Source organism: Hyperoodon ampullatus (assembly GCF_949752795.1).
Source record: "Hyperoodon ampullatus genome assembly, chromosome: 13".
NCBI classification, from domain to species: domain Eukaryota; kingdom Metazoa; phylum Chordata; class Mammalia; order Artiodactyla; family Ziphiidae; genus Hyperoodon; species Hyperoodon ampullatus.
Window position 1 is genome coordinate 62,379,337 of NC_136926.1, and position 6,918 is coordinate 62,386,254.

The following is a 6,918-nucleotide window of genomic DNA, read 5'->3' on the forward strand; positions in this document are numbered from 1 at the left end:
ATAATGGGATTTTTGGAACAAGAATGTGATTGAATACATGGAGATCAGATATTCACCAAGGGGGCCAGGGTGGGTTTGGTTTCAATTAGTGACAAATACATAAAAAATGAAGCACACAAAAAGGAAAATATAATCTTAACCATACAGAACACAAAAAGTACAAGGAAGGCAACATAAACAACTGTGAAAGTACTTATGTCATTATAATATTCATCTAGAAAAAATTACAAGATGTGGAAGGACGAGGAATGGGAACACAACACATGCGTTGGGATGAGAGGGTTCACATGAAAAAGAACTAAATTCTCCAAAAATCAAGTAGCACTCTATGCATGTTATTTAGACCTGTGGAGAAAATGAACAAAATAATCAGTTAAAATTTGAAAGTGGATGGTTCTGAGGATTAAGAAAAAAGGTAAGGTGGACCTGGAAAGGAAAAAAACCACTCTTTTTTATAAAAAACTTTGTGTATCTATTTACCCTTTAAACTATGTGCATGTTTAAAATTGATAAAATTTATCAATATTTTTACCTTGATAAAAATTACAGCTAAATTTAAAAAATTGAAATATAATTTAAAACAAATATTCATAGCATGGGAGCAAAATATTAGAACAATCCAAATGTTACCAACAGAATGCAATACAGCACTGAAAATGAATGAACTACAGCTAATACATCCATTTGGATAAATCTTAAAAACAAAATATTAAGCAAAAAAAGTGACAAAGCATATATACTGTATAATTCCATTTATATAAACATCAAAACTAAATCTTACTTTCGAGTGCATACATAGGTGGTAAAATCAAAAGCAAGGGAAGGATTAACTGAAAATTCAGGACTGTGGCTATCTCTTGCAGGAAAGGAGGAGGATGTGATCAAGGAGCATTAAGTAACTACTTAATAATGTTTATTGCTAAGCAAGATGGTAGTACCAAGTGTCTGTTTCATTGTGTGTGTATGTATGTTTTTAACTGTGATATACATTCAGACAGTCTTTTGTGTTTCAGTTATGTATTGATTCATAATAAGCTAACCAAAAGTTAGTGTCTTAAAACAAGGTTTAAGATTTTCTTATGATTGTGCTTGTTGCCTGGGCTCAGCTGGAACTTCTTCTGCTCTCTGTGGAGTTGGCTGGGGTCACTCAAGAGTCTGTGTTTAGCTAAAAGATTGGCTGGGACTGGGAACATCTAAAACAGCTTCACTTACATGCCCGGTGCCCTAACTGGAATAGCTGGCAAGGATGGGGTCTGACTAAGCCTTCCTCTGTTTACATGGTCTCTTTCCCTTCTGTGGTCCAGCCCAAGCTCCTATAAATGGCAGCTGGCTCCCAAAGGAGCAAAAGCAGAAGTTGACAGGACTCTTACAGTTTAAGGTTGGCAGTCACAGTGTGTCACTTCCACCATATTCTATGGGTAAATGCAAGCCATAAGACCAATACCATCTCTTAATAAGGGTGTCTCTATGATGCAGGGATAAGAAGAATTTTTGCAGATAAGAGACTGCAGTAGTATATCAGAGGATCTAAGGATTAACAGGTTTTTAAAAGGTACATTTCATAAGAAAGCACAAGAAATAAGAAGGGAACTATAAAATAAATAAAGGGTTGATTTCATAAAAGTACCACTTCTCTAAAAGTCAATATATAAAGCTCATGTAATTCCATTTTGAATACCAATGGTTATTTTTTAATTGGATAATTAATTTTTAATTAGATAATTAAAACTTTAATTGGATAATAAAGTTTACAAGCCAGGAAGAAAGCCCTAGCCAGAAACTAAATTTGCTGGCACCTTGATCTTGGACTTCCTAGCTTCCAGAGCCATGAGAAATAAATTTCTGTTGTTTAAGCCATCCAGTCTATGGTATTTTGTTGTGGCAGCCTGAGCAGATTAAAACACAATATATATGGAATAAGGACAAAGAACACATTCTTATCTAAGATTGAGGATATAGAAGCTATAAAAGAAAAAATAGGTATATATGGTCATGAAAAATTGCAAAAAAAAAAAAAAAAAAAAACATGAGCTATTTGAACAGTAAAAGATCCCACAAAACAACAATAGTAAACAATAGCCCAAGGAAAAATATTTCTAATGTGGATGATATAAAATTAATACTTAAAATATGCAAAGAGAGCTCACAAATGTCGTAAGAAAATGACAGTCATCACAGAAAAGTGGACAAATCAAATTAATTTTAAAAACCCACAGAGGAGCAAATCCAAATGGCCAGCAACATGATAAGATGTTCATACTCACTATCAGGCATGGAAATAAATGTTACATAATAACTAAATATCACTGTATCCTTTTCTGATGAGCAAAAAAATCAAAAGCTGAAACTCTTACTCCTGATATGGACATAGAGAAACAGTATTCTCCTACATTGCTGGTTGAAATGTAAAGTATCACAACAATTTTGGATAGCCATCTAGTGCTATCACTGAAATTGAAAATGCTTATGCTCTTTGACCTAACAATCCCACTTCTGGAAATCCATCCTATAGAAATAAAATCACTAGTACATAAGGACATATATTCTAGGGCATTTGTTGCAGCATTGTTCACAGTGAAAAAGAAAATGGAATCAAATAGACTGAGGGCTAACTAAGCCTACCAGACTGCCCACAGTAGTCAGCCCACCACAAAAAAAGGACCCACACAGCCTACATAGGGAGCATATAGAACTGGTGATGAGAAGGGAGTGAACTCCTGGGATGCATAAGACGTCCCCTACAAAAGGCCACTTCTACAAGGTTGGGAAACATAACCAACCTTCCAGATACATAAAAATAAAAGTTAGGCAAAATGAGGTGACAGAGGAACACGTTTCAAATGAAAGAACAAGACAAAGCCACAGAAGAACAACTAAGTGAAGGAGAGATAGGCAATCTATCCAAGAAAGAGTACAGGGTAATGATTGTAAAGATGATCAAAGAACTCAGGAGAAGAATGGACCACAGAGTAAGAAGTTAGAAGTTTTTAACAAAGAGTTAGAAAATAGAGCAACCAAACAGAATGAAGAATACAATAACTGAAATAAAAATTACACTAGAAGAAATCAGCAGTAAACTAAATGATACAGAGAAATGCACAAGCAAGCTGGAAGACAGAGTAGTGGAAATCACTGATGTTGAACAGAAAAAAAAGAAAAAAGCTGGAAAGAAATAAGGAAAGTTTAAGAGATGTCTGGAACAACTTCTAGCACATTAATATTCACATTATAGGGATCCCAGGAGAAGAGAGAGAGAAAGGTGCTGAGAACATATTTGGAAACACAATAGCTGGAAAATTCCCTAATATGAGAAAGGAAGAGACATCCAAATCCAGAAAGAAAAGAGAGTCCCAAAGAGGATCAACACAAAGACACACTGTAAATTAAAATGGCAAAAATTAAAGATAAAGAGAGAATATTCAAAGCAGCAGGGGAAAAGCAACAAGTCACATATAAGGGAACTCCCATACAGCTATGAGCTGACTTTTCAGCAGAAACTGCAGGCAAGAAGGAAGTGGCACAATATATTTAAAGTGATGAAAGGAAAAACCTACAACCAAGAATACTCTACACAGCAAGGCTCTCATTTGGATTGGAGGGAGAGCTCAAAAGTTTTACAGACAAGCAAAAGATAAAAGAATTTAGCAACACCAAACCAGCTTAACAAGATATGTTAAAGGAACTTCTCTAAGAAAAAACCCCACAATTAGAAACTTGAAAATTGCAAAAGGAAAAAGCTCATCAGTAAAGGCAAATATACAATAAAGGTAGTAAATCATCCACGCACAAAGCTAGCAGAAAAGTTAAAAGAAAAAAGTAGTAAAATCATCTATGCACAATAAACAGTTGAAACACAAAATGATTAGATGTAAAACATGACCTCAAAAACAGTAATCATGAGAACAAGAGAGTACAAATGCAGGGCTGTTAAAATGCGATTGAAATTAAGAGATCAGCAACTTAAAACAATCACACATATATAGAGATTGCTATGTATAAACGTCATGGTAACCACAAAACAAAAATCTATAATAGATACACACAGAAAAAAACCCAAAAAGAATCCAAACATAACACTAAAGATAGCCATCAAATCACAAGGGAAGATAACAGAAGAAGAAAAAAGGAAGATGAAAGAACTACAAAAATAATCAAAAACCAATTAACAAAGTGACAATAAGAACATAAATATCAATAATTACTTTACATGTAAAAGAACTAAATGCTCCAATCAAAAGACATAGAGTGGCTGAATGGATACAAAAACAAGACCTATATATATGCTGCCTATAAGAGACTCACTTCAGATTAAAAGACACATACAACTGAAAGTGAGGGGGTGGAAAAAGGTATTTCATGCAAATGGAAATCAAAAGAAAGAGGGTTAGCAATTTTATATGTGACAAAACAGACTTTAAAACAAAGACTATTACAAGAGACAAAGAAGGACATTACATACTGATCAGGGGATCAATCTGAAAAGAAGATATAACAATTATAAATACATATGTACCCAACATAGGAGCACCTAAATACACAAAGCAAATATTAACAGACATAAAAGGAGAAATTGATGGTAACACAGCAATAGTAGGAGACTTTAACACCCCACTTACATCAATGGATAGATCATCCAGAAAGAAAATCAGTAAGAACACTGGCCTTAAATGACACATTAGACCAGATAGACTTTAGATAGATAGATAGATAGATAGATAGATAGATAGATAGATAGATAGATAGATGAAAGATGATAGAACAGTCCATGGAAAAGCAGCAAAATACACATTCCTTTCATTTCCAGGTTCCACTGCACATGGAACAGTCTCCAGGATAGATTACATGACAGGCCACAAAACAAGTCTCAGTAAACCCTAAACTTAAGAAAATTAAAATGATCTCAATCAACTTTTCCAACCAAAAGACTGGAAATTAACTACAAGGAAAAGAAAACTACAAAAAAAACAGAAACATGTGGAAGTTAAACAATATGCTACTGAACAACCAATGGATCACTGAAGAAATCAAAATTTTAAAAATACCTAGAGACAAATGGAAATGAAAACACAATGATCCAAAAATCTACGGGATTCAGGGACTTCCCTGGTGGTTCAGTGGTTAAGAATCCGCCTGCCGGGCTTCCCTGGTGGCGCAGTGGTTGAGAGTCCGCCTACCGACGCAGGAGACACGGGTTCGTGCCCCGGTCCGGGAAGATCCCACATGCTGCGGAGCGGCTGGGCCCGTGAGCTATGGCCGCCGAGCCTGCGCGTCCGGAGCCTGTGCTCCGCAACGGGAGAGGCCACAGCAGTGAGAGGCCGGCGTACCGCAAAAAAAAAAAAAAAAAAAAAAAAAAAAAAAGAATCCGCCTGCCAATGCAGGGGACATGTTTTCAGCCCTGGTCCAGGAAGATCCCACATGCCGCAGAGCAACTAAGCCTGTGCACCACAACTACTGAGCCTGTGCTCTAGAGCCCGCGAGCCACAACTACTGAAGCCCATGTACCACAACTACTGTGTCCATGTGCCACAACTACTGGAGCCTGTGCTCTGCAACAAAAGAAGCCACTGCAATAAGAAGCCCACACACCACAGCAAAGAGTAGCCCCCGCTCAGTGCAATTAGAGAAAGCCCACACACGGCAACAAAGACCCAATACAGCGTGTGTGGGAGGGGGTGGGTGGGGAAGGATGGCCAGCGAGATCCCGAGGTGAGGCTCGTGTGCCCGCCCCCGCCCTGGCCCCCAGCTCCCACCCGGTTGGCCCAGCTGAGCCATCATCAAGTCGATCCTCATCTTTAACCACCACGGGAAGCCGTGGCTCTCCAAGTTCTACCAGCCCTACAGTGAAGATACACAACAGCAAATCATCAGGGAGACTTTCCATTTGGTATCTAAGAGAGATGAAAATGTGTGTAATTTCCTAGAAGGAGGATTATTAATTGGAGGATCTGACAACAAACTGATTTATAGACATTATGCAACATTATATTTTGTCTTCTGTGTGGATTCTTCAGAAAGTGAACTTGGAATTTTAGATCTAATTCAAGTATTTGTGGAAACATTAGACAAGTGTTTTGAAAACGTCTGTGAACTGGATTTAATTTTCCATGTAAACAAGGTTCACAATATTCTTGCAGAAATGGTGATGGGAGGAATGGTATTGGAGACCAACATGAATGAGATTGTTACACAAATTGATGCACAAAATAAACTGGAGAAATCTGAGGCTGGCTTAGTGGGAGCTCCAGACCCTGCTGTATCAGCTGTAAAGAATATGAATCTTCCTGAGAACCCAAGAAATATTAACATTGGTGACATCAGTATAAAAGTGCCAAACATGCTCTCTTTTAAATAAAAAATTTTAAAGGCCATTCCCAGGTAAAATCCAGGGGAAATGTCATCTAAGTTTACCATGCAGCTGTTTACCAAAAATAGAGGAGGAGAGTCTTAACTTTTGCTCTTGGATTTAAGTCAAGGTACTGTATAGAAGTTATGTAAAATCAGTATGGAAGTTCATTGTTGCTTTGCTTGCTCAGTGATTTTGAAGAAATTGAGTAGTTACAGTGTGATTTTTTTCTTTATTTTCTAAACTGCATTCCTATGGCCACCTAAGGCATGCCTCTATGTATTGGCTACTATAGTATTTTGAAAAGTGTTTGGGACATTTCTTTAAATTATGTATAACCCAAAATGTTGGTGTTTTGTATGGATCACAAATACAGCATTCCTTAATTCTTTCTGTTATTTGTCAGAATTGTTATTTAAAGAATGAAGTATGTATTACATGAAAACATTATGACCTTTTTCTCTTAGTTTAAATAAACTCCAAGGTAACTGGGCTTCTAAAGCACCATTCTGTTTGCCTGGTATCTACTTTAGCAATAATTTTTTTTATGACCCTCTGACTCAACCAAGTAAATA

General features: G+C 36.7%; 1 pseudogene across 1 annotated transcript; it reads left to right on the plus strand.

Annotated features, from left to right (window-relative positions):
• The first annotated feature begins 390 nt into the window (after window positions 1-390).
• LOC307062472 (AP-3 complex subunit sigma-1-like) lies at window positions 391-6,348 on the plus strand (annotated as a pseudogene). The gene is made up of 3 exons: window positions 391-415; window positions 1,305-1,418; window positions 5,769-6,348. The product of its transcript is annotated as an AP-3 complex subunit sigma-1-like (transcript).
• The last annotated feature ends 570 nt before the right edge of the window (window positions 6,349-6,918 follow it).